Source organism: Delphinus delphis, chromosome 15 (genome assembly GCF_949987515.2).
Source record: "Delphinus delphis chromosome 15, mDelDel1.2, whole genome shotgun sequence".
NCBI lineage: Eukaryota > Metazoa > Chordata > Mammalia > Artiodactyla > Delphinidae > Delphinus > Delphinus delphis.
This window is the reverse complement of record NC_082697.1, coordinates 76,526,221-76,541,904: the sequence shown is the minus strand read 5'-3', so window position 1 is coordinate 76,541,904 and position 15,684 is coordinate 76,526,221. Positions and strand designations below refer to the sequence as shown.

General features: G+C 41.8%; 1 non-coding gene across 1 annotated transcript; it reads left to right on the top strand.

The window, feature by feature from the left end:
* Positions 1–10,835: 10,835 nt before the first annotated feature.
* Positions 10,836–10,908, top strand: TRNAE-CUC (transfer RNA glutamic acid (anticodon CUC)). Its single transcript has one exon. It is a non-coding gene; the product is annotated as a tRNA-Glu (tRNA).
* The last annotated feature ends 4,776 nt before the right edge of the window (positions 10,909–15,684 follow it).

Genomic DNA, 15,684 nt, shown 5'->3' with positions numbered 1-15,684 from the left:
TATAATTCAAAAAGATACATGCACCCCTATGTTCATAGCAGCGCTATTCACAATAGCCAAGACATGGAAACAACCTAAATGTCCACTGACAGATAATTGGATAAAGAAGATGTGGTATATATATACTCAGCCATAAAAAAGAACAAAATAATGCCATTTGTAACAACATGGATGCAAGTGGAGATTATCATACTAAGTGAAGTAAGTCAGAAAGAGAAAGACAAATACCGTATGATATCACTTATATGTGGAATCTAAAATATGACACAAATGAACCTAGGTACAAAACAGAAACAGACTCCCAGACATAGAGATCAGACTTGTGGTTGCCAAGGTTGTGGGGGGGAGAGGGATGGACTGGGAGTTTGGGGTTGGTAGATGCAAACTATTACATGTAGAATGGATAAACAACAAGGTCCTATCTATAGCACAGGGAACTATTATCCAATCTCCAGGGATAAACCATAATGGAAGAGAATATTTAAAAAAGAATGTCTATATGTATGTAACTGAGTCACCTTGCTGTACAGCAGAGATTGACACAACATTGTAAATCAAATCTACCTCCATTAAAAAAAAAAAAAAAAGAAGATGTTGTGCTGTGCTTGAACCACCCGGGATGGGCCAAGGGGAGAAAAAGAGGATATAGAAGACGAGGGGTCCCAGCACTGGGTGAGACAGAGGTCAGAGGTATGACATCTCCTCCCACTGGGTTGGGGTCTAGGAAGCAAATCCACAGGAGTTAACATAACTCAACCCATCAAAGGGCCACAAGAACATAAAGGGCCAAGTGAGTCTTAAGAGAAATAAAATTAAGGAGCAAGTGTCCACTGTGGGAAGTCACTGAAGTTGAAGGTAGTGATTAAGTCCAGCTAGCAAATTTCTCCCTGAGAACTGAGCCCACAGAGCAAGTCTTAGATTCTTTAAATCAACAACTTCTATGACCCCTGAACTGTATTGACAAAATCAGAAATAGTCCTTTTTCTAAGCATTCCTCTTTGCTTTTCTGAATCTCCTTTTAGAATTTCACATGGCAGGGAGGCACTGCAATATTTTGGGTCCCAAAATATCTTTCAGGAACGCAAGCTGGAAATATCAACCTGTCAGACATTGTCTTAAGTTATTAACTTGTCTGGTGGATGCCTTGGGAGGCTGGGGGACATCTGGTCAGGCATTTTTCCTCCTTCTCTATATATTTCTTTTCTTTCCCCATGTGTTTTCCTAGGACTGTGATTCACATATTTATAATTAAAGCAGAAAGGGGGAAGGAGTGTTCTTACCCCATTCCAGGCAAGGCTTTCACCTCTGGAATCTAGATTAACAGTGATACATACTGAGGTCCTGGAGGGATATGGAAGAAGGAGGAGAATGACAAGAAAAAGAAGGAAGAAGAGGAGGAATAGTAGGATTTCACTGAAAATTATATTTCCAGTTCCCAGACCCAGAAGGTCATTGAAATTTCTTGTTCCTATATAATTCTATGACGCCAAAAGAACATACCTTTTTCTAAGTGGGATCAGGTTTAATGGAGGGATATCATGCCTTAAAATTAATTAGAATAAATTAATTCCTTAAGGAAACATACTAGCAAAGCATGAGAAAACTAAGGGTACCCAGTACTGATGTGCCGATGAAGAGGCGTGATCATAAGGATGTCAGTTGATAGGAACTCCTGCCGCATCTACACACACAGGCGGCTTTGAAAGATATCACACTTCTGATGGCTGGATCACAACCCACCAGTTAGTAACTGCCTGGTTGCTTGTTGCTTGACTGAATTCAGGCAGTCTGTTTTGAAAATAGCCCACACTCTACCTAAGAGCGTGACTTTTGAACCAGTTTGTTGGGTGCTCTGTTTACTGCTCTGCCCAAGCTCAAATGGTGGGGTGGATGACAACTTCAAGTTCAAACTGAGCTAAGAAAATTGGTTGAAGAAGAGAGTTAACAGAAAGTCCAGCAGTGAGGAGAGCATCAAACTAAGGCCGCTGGTTGACAGCTAAGTCCATTTTAAGACAGACACTGAACTGAGACAGTGGAACTGCCAGAGAGAAAGCCAGGTGATTCTAGAAAATTCTATCCTAACACGTATCACAGGAGTCAGGATGCAACCCTAGAAAATAGGAAGAAGGAACCAGCGAGGCAGCCTGATCGCTCCGCACGGGGATTTGGCAAGGTGGGATTATCACTCAGTGACATGTCAGCACTCTACGTGGAACGTCATTTCTATTTTCGCAATTGAGAAGTTTCAGGAAGAGCACTCTTGATGTACTGCTCAGCTGACCTTTTGTTAGTTCCGGGAGAAGAGCAGAGAAGCCTGCCGAGAGCTGGCTGCTTATTCTAAACAGCTGGGCTGGAGTTGGAATGACATAAATGTAGACATCCATTTCTAGCACCTCACACTAGTAACACAACTCCAGGGAAAGGCAGGGGACTGACTCCTTTCTAATTAGTCAGAGAAGCTTACGATAAGAACCCCAGGAGTTCCTTATCCCAAAATATCACTTGTCACATGAGCACATGGGCCCACGAATGCACCCTGAAGGAGATGGATGAGTGGTGCCAGTTCTAAAGCTCCCATGGGGTTCCCCATGGGGTTCCCCTTGACAGGCTGCTCTCATGATTTAGGGCACCATCAGTGGCCCTGGTATGATTCATCACTTGGTGATTCATTCATAGCCTGGTGAACAAGCTATGGTTCCTGTTTTATAACACCCTTTCCATTTCTCTCCTTTGAAGAAAGAGAAATAGGTGATGAAAGCCAGGTTTTGGAACAGAATTCTGGCTTGTGCCTGCCAGAATTAGCACTCGGTAAGAAGGAGAAGCAAGCTATCAGATCAATTTCAGGGAAGACTATGCATACTGACAAAACAATGCCCATTTATATCAAATATGCCACTTCTATTATTTCACGTATTGGTATGATAAGTACTATAAATAGCCACGGCAACATATGACCAAGTGAGTGGATTTTTCTACCTAAACACTATGATTAATTAAAAATAAGCACATTTGATTTTTTTGAAGTTAAATTATATTTTGACCCTTAAGTATACAGACTTGTTACCATACTGAATCTTACATTTCTGTCCTAAAATTTATTACCACGATTTTGAATGTTGTCACGTAGTCTGTTTTGGCTATTGTAAGTCCCTACAGTTCCTATTTTTACAACATTTTTAAGCAACAGTTATTGTTTTTATGACAGAAGCAATGCATGAGCATTATAGTGAGCTTAGAAAAATAAAATTTCAGGCTAATATAAAGAAAAAATTACCTATTATACTACTACTTAGAAATAATCATGGTTCATAACTGGTTGAATTTTATGTATTTACACATAACGTATTTACATATTATACAAAAATATATAAATTGGGATCATCTGATATAAAGGTAACATAGTAACGTTTTGTCTTTTTCTATGAATAGCCTTCATCCTAGTCAGCCCTCATCAGCCCCTAATGCCCAGCTACCTGGAGGGGTTTATTAGAGAAAGAAAGCATAGAAGGAAACTAAAGTTCAGCTTCTAGAATTCAAAACTAGGATTTTGTAGCAGATAATACCTTGCAATCCCAGGCATTATCTAAAGAAAGTTTTGTCTAAATTTCTCTAATCTCCCTGGCCCCAAACATCCCAAACCAACTGTTTTTATGATCTAGATTAAAGGTATGTATTTAAGAGAGGTCCAGCTAGAAAGAGGAAGGGGGAAATTCCACCCTCCCACGTAGGTGTGCCCATTTTCCCCTCTTCAGCCTGAGAGGGGCAGGTATTTAGGTGGATGAAGGTACTATGGAGAGCAAAGGAGACTGTCTTAGTGCATTCAGGCTGCTGTAAGAAAAATACCATGGATTCGGTGGCTTATAAACAACAGAAACTATTTCTCACAGTGCTGGAGACTGGGAAGTCTAGATCAACGCGCTGGCAGATTCCGTGTCTGATGAGAACCTGCTTCCTGGTTCACAGGTGGCCCTGACAGGTGGTGGCCCTGACAGGTGGTGGCCCCATGCTAGAAGGGACAAGGGAACTCTCTGGGGTCTCTTTTATAAGGGCTTTCATCCCATTCATGATGACCCAATCATCTCATGACCCAATCATCTCCCTCATGACCCAAGCATCTCCCCAAAGCCCCGCCTCCAAATACCATCACACTAGGGATTAGTTTTCAAAATATGAATTTGGGGGATGCAAACATTCAGTCTACAGCAGAGAGACCCTAGGTCTCATTCTTCATCTAGGACTTCAAAACATGCCTCTGAGGCTTCTCTTGCACCATCTTGGGGCACAGTCGTGTCTATGTGGCTGCAGAGCATCAATCAGGGAGGGAGGACACCTTGAGGTGTGGCTCTCCTGAGCTGCTCTGGGTTCCTGGATAGCAGGAATACAGAGTAGAGAGCTAGATGGGCTGCCCAGGGATGTGGCTGAGCAAGGTGAATCCGCTACAGACGCCAGGACGCAGCACCCCCTCCAGGCCAGTAGGCTGAATAGAGGATAGTGTAGAAGCTCAAAGATCATGTTTTATACAAAGGCTATCAGATCACTGACTTTTTTGAACTTATAATATTGATTCAGCTCTGGCAATTAGATAATGTCTTCTGGAAAAAGTTTTCCCACAAAGGGCAAATAGTTGATAAATTTCCTAGGTCCTTACACTTCCTAGAATAGTTTGCTTCTACCTTCAACCATAAACGAAAATTTAGCCTGGTTCAAAAACCATGGATATAAACAATTTCCCTATAAAACCAGTAGATGTTATTCCATCATCTTTTATCATTTAAGGTTAAAGAGTAGAAGTCTGGGGCTTCCCTGGTGGTACAGTGGTTGAGAGTCCGCCTGCCGATGCAGGGGACATGGGTTCGTGCCCTGGTCCGGGAAGGTCCCACATGCCGTGGAGCGGCTGTGCCCGTGAGCCATGGCCACTGAGCCTGCGCGTCCGGAGCCTGTGCTCTGCAACGGGAGAGGCCACAACAATGAGAGGCCCGCGTACCGCAAAAAAAAAAAACAAAAAACAAAAAACAACAAAAAAAAAACAGTCAAAGTCTGAAGCCAGATTGAATTTTTGTTCTCTTGTGGTAAAACTGATTTTTTTTTTCCGGCCTGGATACGTAAATAATTTTGAGTGGCTGATTTTATTTTTTTAATATAAATTTATTTATTTATTTGTATTTTTTATTTTTGGCTGTGTTGGGTCTTCGTTGCTGCGTGTAGGTTCTCTCTAGTTGCAGTGAGCGGGTGCTACTCTTCGCTGCGGTACACAGGCTTCTCATTGCGGTGGCTTCTCTTGTTGCAGAACACGGGCTCTGGGTTGCAGAGCATGGGCTCTAGGTGCGTGGGCTTCAGTAGTTGTGGCACGCGGGCTCAGTAGTTGTGGCACGCGGGCTCAGTAGTTGTGGCTCGCGGGCTCTAGAGCGCAGGCTCAGTAGTTGTGGTGCGTGGGCTTAGTTGCTCCGTGGCAGGTGGGGTCTTCCCAGACCAGGGCTTGAACCCGTGTCGCCTGAATTGGCAGGTGGATTCTTAACCACTGTGCCACCAGGGAAGTCCCAAGTGGCTGATTTTAACTCTTAGAATTTTTTTTAATGGCCAGGATATGAGCGAGTGTGTGTGTGTGTGTGTGTGTGTGTGTGTGTGTGTGTGTGTGTGTGTGTGTGTGTGTGTGTGTGTGTGTTGCCTGAAACATAGCAAGCCATTTCAATCTTTAAATTCAGATGTTTTTTTCAAATTCATATAGATTCCTTCAACATACTTTCGATCTTTACATTTTATTCCATTTGTTCTGTTTCTTGCCTCAGAAATCTCTATAATTCGTAAGTTTAATCTTTGTTTCATGCCCTCCAAATCTGGCAAATTCTTCTTGCTTTTATCTATTAGTTCTTTTCCCCTGAGCTCTGAGAGAGCTTCTCAAGTTTGCCTGGGAATTTTCATCTTGGCACTCGTATCAGTTTCATTGATTTCTCCTTTTAGTGCTTCTTTCTCCCTTTCTGCCTCAGTTTGTTAAATCTGAATCTCATCCCATTAGACCCTTCACCTCTTACATTTTGTCTTATTGTCTTGCTTCTTCTTTAATCAAGGTCATGCCTTCTTGCAACTATTGTGGTCAACAAATAGTTTCTAAAAAGTTCTTTTTGTTCTTGCAGTAAATATTTCCAGAACTATATTTCTCCACTCAGTACACTGAGAGATGGTCCCCTTTCCTTATTCTGTGGCATATTTTCCAACTAGTCTATGTTAATTTTTATAATATTCTCATCTTGAAAATAGAAGAGTATAATTGGGATCTCTCAATAGATTTTAGTGTGAATTTATGTGGGTTCTACTCACAAGCCCCCTAAGTGCCAGGAGATCCCCTTCTTCATCTAACTCTAATGGGAACATTGGTTAGTATAGCTCTCAGCCCATATTTAGGATCTGATATGCATTTATCTGGTCCTAACTTTTGTTTTCTCCCATCCCCACAGCTTGGTCCTCCAATATTGAGAAATAATGGAATATATGCTTATTGATTAGGATGTGGATGCAGTAAAAAATAGACCCAAAAGTTTATGAGAGCTCAAATACAGTAGATATATATATCTAACTCATGTAAAAATTCCAGAGTTCCTGAATGTCATCAGGCAGCTCTCCTCCAGGTGGTGACTCAGGGACTCAGACTCCATGGATTTCCATCCAGAAGATGGAGGAGGAGAAAGGGAACAGGGAAGAGGCACAGTCTCTTATACAAATCTCCAGACTACTTTCTAGAGCTGCACAAATCACATCCACTCACATGTCACTGAACACAACTAATCCATGACCACATCTAGCCACGAGGAAAGCTGGAAGTGCAGTCCAGCTATGTACTCAAGAAAAAGAGAAGGAGACATTTTGGTGAACAAGTCTGCCACATTTTTCAGAACAGAATCACTAGTACATATGGTTATACAGATTTTCCCTGCTTTCCCCCCTTATCAACACTGCTTTTCTTGATCGTGGAAGATACAACTCTCGTTTATTCAACTATTAATACTATGACTTCTCTGTCTCCTTAGTTCTTGGCTATTTTGCTTAAGATAGTCCATTCATCCCAGCCTCAGCCCCTATAATGCAAACTCTATACCCAGGCCAGGAAGACTTACATCATGATAGAAATTAATCAGAAAAAATGAAACCGAGAGGAGGAGGTGTCCAAGACAAACTAATCCCTTTTCTTTAAATACGTGGGAACACTCTTAGCTTTTCTATAGCAACAGAGGCAAAACAAAGCAGTCTCACTGGGCTAACATACCTCTAGCTCAGAAGTTCTCAAACTGTGGTCCTTGGACCAGTAGCACCAGCACCACCAGAAACTCTGGGAATGAGGCCTGGTAACCTGTGTTTTAACAAGCCCTCAGGTGATTCTGTTACACAGTCAAGTGTGACAACCACCACTCTGATTTAAACTTGGCTTTGACCTGGGCCATAGCAAAGTACCCTACGTCAACTCGTAGCACTCCATTTTAGTTGTAAGTAAATCACCTAAGAGGAATATTTGGAATTCTAATCTTGAAAAACTAAGAATATAGAGCAATGATAAAACTTTGACACTAATTCTCTAATTCTCTGTGCTAGATCAAAATGACCATCAGTGATGAACACAGAATCACAAAATATCTGATATAAAAGGTATCTCAGAGATCATCAAGTCCACTCACCCATTTTATGAACTGAAAAACTAAGGTCCAAGAAGAGTATGTGGATCTCCCAAGGTGCCACCTCTGGTTGGCGGGAGAGCCAGTCCCAGAACCCAAGACTCCTGATTCTTGGTCCAGCTCTCTTTCTCATGAGATCATGTTTGTAAAGCCCTCTGAAAAATATAAAGTGTGCAGTGGTTGCCTTATACGAATATTGCATTGAGTTCAGATCATTTGAATTCCAAATCTTAAAGAGCCAATGTTAAACGTACGTGTAAATTTGTTCTCTAAGCCCTGTCCAAATGCAAATAAAAAATGAATGAACAGCATTGCCTTAGAACTACAGAACACTTCAGAACATTGATATTGATATTAAGAAATGCAATGAAGAAGCATCAGGCAGCAGCCTCTGATATCTTCTTTTTGTATTTTCTTCCAAAATGTATGTGATGTCATAGAACTCTGAGATAAATTTCCAGTAACTGTAGGGTCAATAGACCTACATAGAGAAAAGCAATCTGTGGGTTCCAAATACCCTATTTCATAAAAAGAAAAATTCAAGCATCACAGAGTGTAGTAAGTCAGAAAGAGAAAAACAAATACCATATGCTAACACATATATATGGAATTATTAAAAAAAAAAAAAAAAAAAAGGGCTTCCCCGGTGGCACAGTGGTTGAGAGTCCGCCTGCCAATGCAGGGGACACAGGTTCGTGCCCTGGTCCGGGAAGATCCCACATGCTGCGGAGTAGCTGGGCCTGTGAGCCATGGCCGCTGAGCCTGCGCGTCCGGAGCCTGTGCTCCGCAACGGGAGAGGCCACAACAGTGAGAGGCCCGCGTACCGCAAAAAAAAAAAAAAAAAAAAAGGTTCTGAAGAACCCAGGGGCAGGACAGGATAAAGACGCAGACATAGAGAATGGACTTGAGGACACAGGGAGGGGGAAGGGTAAGCTGGGACGAAGTGAGAGAGTGGCATGGACATATATACACTACCAAATGTAAAACAGATAGCTAGTGGGAAGCAGCCACATAGCACAGGTAGATCAGCACGGTGCTTTGTGACCACCTAGAGGGGTGGGATAGGGAGGGTCGGAGGGAGGGAGATGCAAGAGGGAGGAGATATGGGGACATATGTATATGTACAGCTGATTGACTTTGTTATAAATATAAAGCAGAAACTAACACACCATTGTAAAGCAGTTATACTCCAATAAAGATGTTAAAAAAAAAAAAGGAACTCAAGCACCACTAAAAGAAAGTGGGAAGCCAACAGACCCTTCTGTGACTATCTCAGGAAACTATAGCAAAAGCAACAATGAGAAAAGTGGACAACACGAATACTATTGGAGGTGATGGTAGATCAGACCCCACCCTCCACTGGCCCTGGCCTCAGCCCCACCCCAACATTCAACATCCTTCTAGAGGTTGCAACTCCCAGGAATGTACAAGGTTGCCTGAGTCAGAGACTTTCAGTTTCTGAATGCAATAAGAACCATGCACTATTGGACCTAGAAGCCAGACCTAGAACATTCCAGAGATTGAGAGCAAGTGAGGTAGCCATGGGATTGTGTCCCAGGTCACTGACAAATGGAGTTGAGTGTTCCTGGCTTGGTTTTATTGGTGGTCAGCTGCCTAGTACCCAGCTGGTTCAGACAGGATTGGAGAGGACATGGCAGCCCCATACACCATAGGGTTGCCTCTTTTCAGGAGGAGTTTCTCTTCCAGTTTATTTTTTAGGATATGAGCTGAAATAGACTTCTCTCTGCCTAAACTTTGTAAGTGGCTTAGCTGGGTCTTTAAAGAACCTTTTTTTTGGCGGGGGTGGGGGGCGGGGACAGCTTTATTGATGTTTAATTCATATACCACACAGTTCACCCATGTAAAGTGTGCAACTCAATGTTTTTTAGCATGTTCACAGATTATCTACAACCATCACTGTGGTTGATTTTAGAACATTTCACCAGCGTGTAAAGAAACCCTGTACCTTTTAGCTATCACGTCCTAAGCAGACACTGATCTACTTTCTGTGTCTACCGATTTCCCTGTTCTGCATATTTCATATGGATGGAATCACATAGTATGTGGTCTTTTATGATTGGCCTCTTTCACTTAGCACAATGTTTTTGAGGGTCTTCGTGTTACAGCATGTAGCAACACTCTAGTCCTTTTTATTGCTGAATAATATTCCATTCTATGGATATTCCACATTTTACTTATTGGTTGATCAGTTGATTTGGGTTTTTTCCACCTTTTGGCTATTATGAACATTTGTATTGGGAACATTAGAATTGTCATCCAGTCTGAGGGTAAAGAAATTTTGAATAAAGGAATTTCCTTAATAACTGGATACTTTTACATTGTTTAGCATAGTAATTCAATAAATATTGAACACCTGCAATGTGAAAAACAAAATGGAAGCTACTTTGAGGTTATGGTTTTTAAGAATATTTATAACAGCAGTAGTGAGAAGACCATCTCTTACAAAGCCCTTTGATATTATCTTAGGGAATCCTTATTACCGTAAGAATACTCTATGAACCAGATATTGTCAGTCCCATTTTACAGCAGATATAAGCTCTGAGAATTCAGCATCATCAACCTAGTGAGTAGAAGACAATTTGGAGAACTTCCAGTCCTAGCTCTTGTTAAGATATATTTTCATCTAATTTTTATATGGAAGATATCCTTTTAGAAACAGTTTCCCACAACAGTTGAGACTTCTGCAGCCCCTTGTTATGAATCAGAGACCGGCACATTTCTCCTATTCTAAATTCCAATAGCTCTTTTTTATACTTTTTTTTTAACATCTTTATTGGAGTATAATTGCTTTACAATGGTGTGTTAGTTTGTGCTGTATATCAAAGTGAATCAGCTATACATCTTTTTTATACTTTTAAAAATATATCACCTTTTGTGGAGGATTCCTGGACTGAATGTCAATATTATGACATAGTATGAGTGTGTTACGTGTTCGGTAATTGCAATCATTGTTGCTTTTGTTGTGGTCATCCATTTACAATGCTCGGTGTCAGTTTATTTATCTCTTGTAAAAATAAAATACAGTGTGTGTGTTTGAAAAATAAATACACGCCTAAAAAAAAAAAAAGAAAGTATATGAATTTGAGAGTCTACAGTTTTAAGTAAGGGCCTACACAGTATAATAATAGCAACTTTAAATAGAATCCAGGGAATTCCCTGGTGGTCCAGTGGTTAGGACTCGGCGCTCTCACTGCCGAGGGCCCAGGTTCAATCCCTGGTTAGAGAACTAAGATCCCACAAGCCGCACGCAGTGCAGAATGAATGAATGAATGAATAAATAAACAAAATCCAAGAGTCGGAGACCCCGAGAATAGGAGGGGCTGATAACAGAGATTCTGGGGGAAGCAAAGAAAGCCATTCTAGGGCATTCTGAGACACAATAAAATAAGGCGAAGCAGTGTTGGGTGTCTGGAGCCAGGGATCCCAATCAGGGATCAAGGGTCAGGAGTGTGGAGCAACTCTCCTAGCGGAGTGATACCTTTGAACACCATCCTTGAGGTGGGGATTACTTCAGTTCAACCTATCTCTCATGATATTTTGCTAGACTTTGGGTACAAGTATTTGATGGATAACATTTTAGTTTTTCATTTGTGCTTAATATTTTACATATTAAAATAGTAATTCATCAAAAAATATATATATATCACCTTTTTGCCTTTTATCATTATATTCGTGTTAAGGGCCATTCCCTTTGGTAGCTGTTCATAGCAGAAAGACTGGACCAGAAGTCCACTGAAAAGTCTGCAATTAGCCATGAAGTGTCTGGGACATTTTCTTCAGTGATATGGAATGAGTCCACCATTACCACAATGCTTATGGTTTTCTTATTGGTGGCTCCCTTTCTTTGAGGCTGGGCAAACCTAATAGAAATACTGGCCATGTGAGCTCATGCTGGATGGATCTGGAGTTGCTGAAAGCCAGGAGCCTATGCAAGTTGACACCAAGGAGGGCCATGTGTTTACTAAAGGAATATTATCACGAGAAAGGGAACCGCCAGACAGAGAATGAGGAAGGTCAGGAGCCCAGGACATCAGACAGAGGCTGGAACTGGACAGAAATGTGGAATGAATTCAGTGGGCTCATGACAAAGGCTGTGGATGAATCAAGGTAGCCGAGGGCTTATTTATACTGCACCCTTGCTTCCTGGTTGAAGGCAGAGTTGTCCAGCTGAAGGGAGCAGGGCACAACTGAACACCCTAGGCTGTTACTGAGTCTAGTTTTTAGATTTCACTTTCTAAGGACATCATTATTACCATCTTCAGGGCACAACTGCCACCTTACAGGCTACAAACAAACAACAACCTAAATGTCCATCAGTGGGGACAAGTTAAACTATAGTAAGTCTGTACAGTGGACTACTGTTGGCTTTTCAAATAGTGGTGGAGAGCTATACACTTTTCTCAGAAGATATTCATGACATAGTGTTGATTTTAAAAGATTATAAGAAAAAACAAAGAACAAGCTCATGATACAGAGAACAGACTGGTGGTCGCCAGAGGTAGGGGGTGGGAGGGTGGAAGAAATGGGTGAACTGTTTTGTTTTTTAGTTTAAATAAGTCGAATGATTTATATTTTTTATAAAGGTTATATGACACCATATTATTTGAATATTATTCCATTTGCATAAAATTGTGTGCACACAGGTATATATGTGTGTGTGTGTTTATGTACGTGTGTGTGTGTATAATTTTATGTCTCTATGTATACAGGGACGTAGAGACCTCTTCCATTTTGAAAGTATATTTACCAAAATTAAAACTGCTTTCAGAATAAGTGGATTTTTTTGCTTTTCTTTTAGCTCTTTCCCCTATTATTTTTACCACTATCCTTATCCTTATAACTAAATGCTCAAAATTCACAAAACATCTGCTTTAAGATAATACTATTGATTGGGCGCCCACCAGTTGCCAGTTACATGAACAGTCTCACTAGAATGGCAGAGCAATTCTTAGAAGTATAATGTTGTTGTCTGCATTTTTAAATGAGGCGACTAAAACTTAAAAATGTTGAGAAATTGGTCCAAGGTCAGAAAGCAAGCAAATGGCAGAGCTGGGACCATAGTTTAGGACTATGTAACTCTACAGTACATGCTCTCAGTCACTGCACTGTGCTACTGTGAAAAATGCGAAAAGCACAGGCCTTACATGGTAAAGACTATGACCATCAGTGAGCATGATTTCCAGTGTTATTTATTCTCCAAAGCCACAGGAACTCAGATCTGCCTTGACAAGAAATGTTCAGAACCCACAGAACTATTCAAAACTGAATTACTTAATCCTCTTCATATACCAATATCAGACACTGCAGTGGTTTTAAAACGTGTCTGTAAGTTCTTTGACACTCTTTCCATTGAGAGGCAGTATCTCCATCCCTTCCTTTGTATCTAGGCTGGCCTTAGTGACATAACTAATAGAACACATTGAGGTCACTGCATGACTTCCAAGGTGTCCACCTTCCTCGCTGGGATGCTCACTTTTGAGCCCTGAACCACCTAGGGCCACTCTGATTGAGGAAGCTCAGGCCATGTGTGGAGATGCTGCAGGGGACAACCCCTGCTGAGAACCCAGCGAACAGCCAGCATCAACCCCCAGACCTTTGGGTGAAGATGACTCTATGGCTCTAGCCTCCAGATGACAAATCACCCCCAGCTACTGAATCTTTCCAGCTGAGACCCAGACACCAAGGGTCAGAGGTAAGCGATCCTGTCTGATTCCTGACCCACAGAGTCCATGAGCATAATTAAATGGCTGTCTTATGCCACCAGCTCCAACTCCAGCACGTTCCTTCAATAGCTATCCATTTCACTGAATTCTTACTGGTGACATTTGAGCCTTGGAGGTTATTTAGACAGGAGTTATTGGCTCTAATCTCTTTTTTCACAGAGCTAGGACAAGGTGCAAGCTCCCTGAAGGCAGGAATGAGTTTTTCAATATAGACAGTTATATCTCAACGCTCGCCACAGTGCCAGGAGCATATGAGCAGGCGGTTTCAGCTACCTCTCTAGTTATTTATCCCAAAACTTAGTGGCTTAACACAGGGGTTGGCAAATTATCATCCACAGGCAAATCCAGCCTGCCAGCTCTTTCTGTAAATAAAGTTTAATGGGAACACAGCCACAATCATTCATTTATGTATTGTCTACAGCTGCTTTCACTCTGCAGCGGCAGAGCTGAGTAGTTGCAACACAGACTATACAGCCTTCCTGCAAAACCTAAAATATTTACTATCCTATCCTTTACAGAAAGTTTGGGAGTTCCCTGGTGGTCCAGTGGTTAGGATACCACGCTCTCACTGCTGAGGACCCAGATTCAATCCCTGGTCAGGGAACTAAGATCCCACAAGCTGTGCAGCTTAGTCAAGCTGGCTTAACACAACAATGACTTATTACTTCTCCCAATTCCGTGGTTGGCTGGGCTGAGCCAAGCAGGTTTCTTCCCTCTACGTTGTCACTGATGAGGCTGCATTCATCTGAGAACTTGGCTCGTGCCAGAACGTCCAGGTTGGTCTATTCACATGTCTGGAGCCTTAGTCCTGTTGGCTGCGGCATCTTGATTCTCCTCCATGCGGCCTCCCTCTGTGGTCTCTCATCATTCATTAGTCCATCCCAAGTTCCTTGGTTGAAACTTCCAAGAGACAGAGCAAAAGCAGAAGCTACCAAGCCTCTTAAGATGTAGGCCCAGAATCTACACAGCATCCCTTCCATTGCCTTTTATTGGTCAGAGCGAGTCACAAGTCAGTCAAGATGAAAGGAAAGAGGTCTCTGGGTTGGAAGGAGCAACACGGACGTACAGAGAGAGCAGAAATTGTTGGAGGCTATCTATCATATAAAGCACACAGTAAATATTTGCTGAGTGAAGGCAGGGGAGATTTACAAAGGCATAAATGTAGAAAGAAAAGGGAGCAAGTAACAGGATATGTCCTAGGTTATCTACATAGGGAGGCAAGATCTCCATGAGCTGCCAGCACTAACGGAGGGCCAGTGGACCTGAAGAAAGATTCCAAGTGAGTACAGAAAGAGAGAGAAATCAGGAACATAGTCAGTGAAGCCATTTGGGGATGGAAGGCTGCAGGGGTAGGATTAGATACCAGATCTACACAGCAAGAAACATCAGATCTCCTCAGAGCAGGTGCAAGAGTCATACTTCATCAGTCAATGCCAGACACGAACGAGCAGTGACTGATGAGGAGGCAAAGCAATGAACTTCTGTGACTATGTGCAGCATGTGGATGGACGTATTGGACGGCCTTCTCTTGTCCTGGTTGTGTGTCAGACCCGACGGCTGACCTCAGTGAATATGATTCCTCAGGCACAGAGGATGTGTCCACAGCATTGGATAAAACAATGATCCAAACTACTTAGTTAACAGGCTTAGAAGAACTTGTTACCACCCAAGAAAGGAACATGGCAGCTTCAATAACAAAAAAGCATTACCTCCCAATAGTCTATATAGGTTGCAACTAGCAGAGCTAGCAACTCAGCAGGTAAAATGATTGGAAGAAGAAGATGAATCATGTTCATTATTTCACTCAATCCTGTGAATATGTTAAAATTTCCACCATTTCACAAAAGGGGAAACTGAAGCTTGCAGAGATTAAAGAACTCTCCCACGTTCATATAGTTAACATGTAGAAGAAGCATGATTTGGACCCAGTTCTGCCTGAATCTAAAACAGTCATTTTGCTTCCCTATGGAATACAGAAATTGCTATATATGGAAAACGTAAAAATATGAGGCTTCATCTGCCTAGAAAAGTTTGTCTCAAAATATGTCCTGTGCAATACTAATACCTTGAATTGGTCCTCCAAAAAATGACCCCAAGGTAAGTAGTAAGCATGAGAGCTGATGCATGATAGAGCCCCTTGTGAAAGTCACATGAGCATTTGTATATTTAAACAGAAATCTGTCTGAAATCCAAATCCTTTTTTCACGGACTGTCCACCAATATCCTGAAGAACTAGTGTTCTAAGGAACATGCTTTGGGAACATTCTATCTAGGAAGAT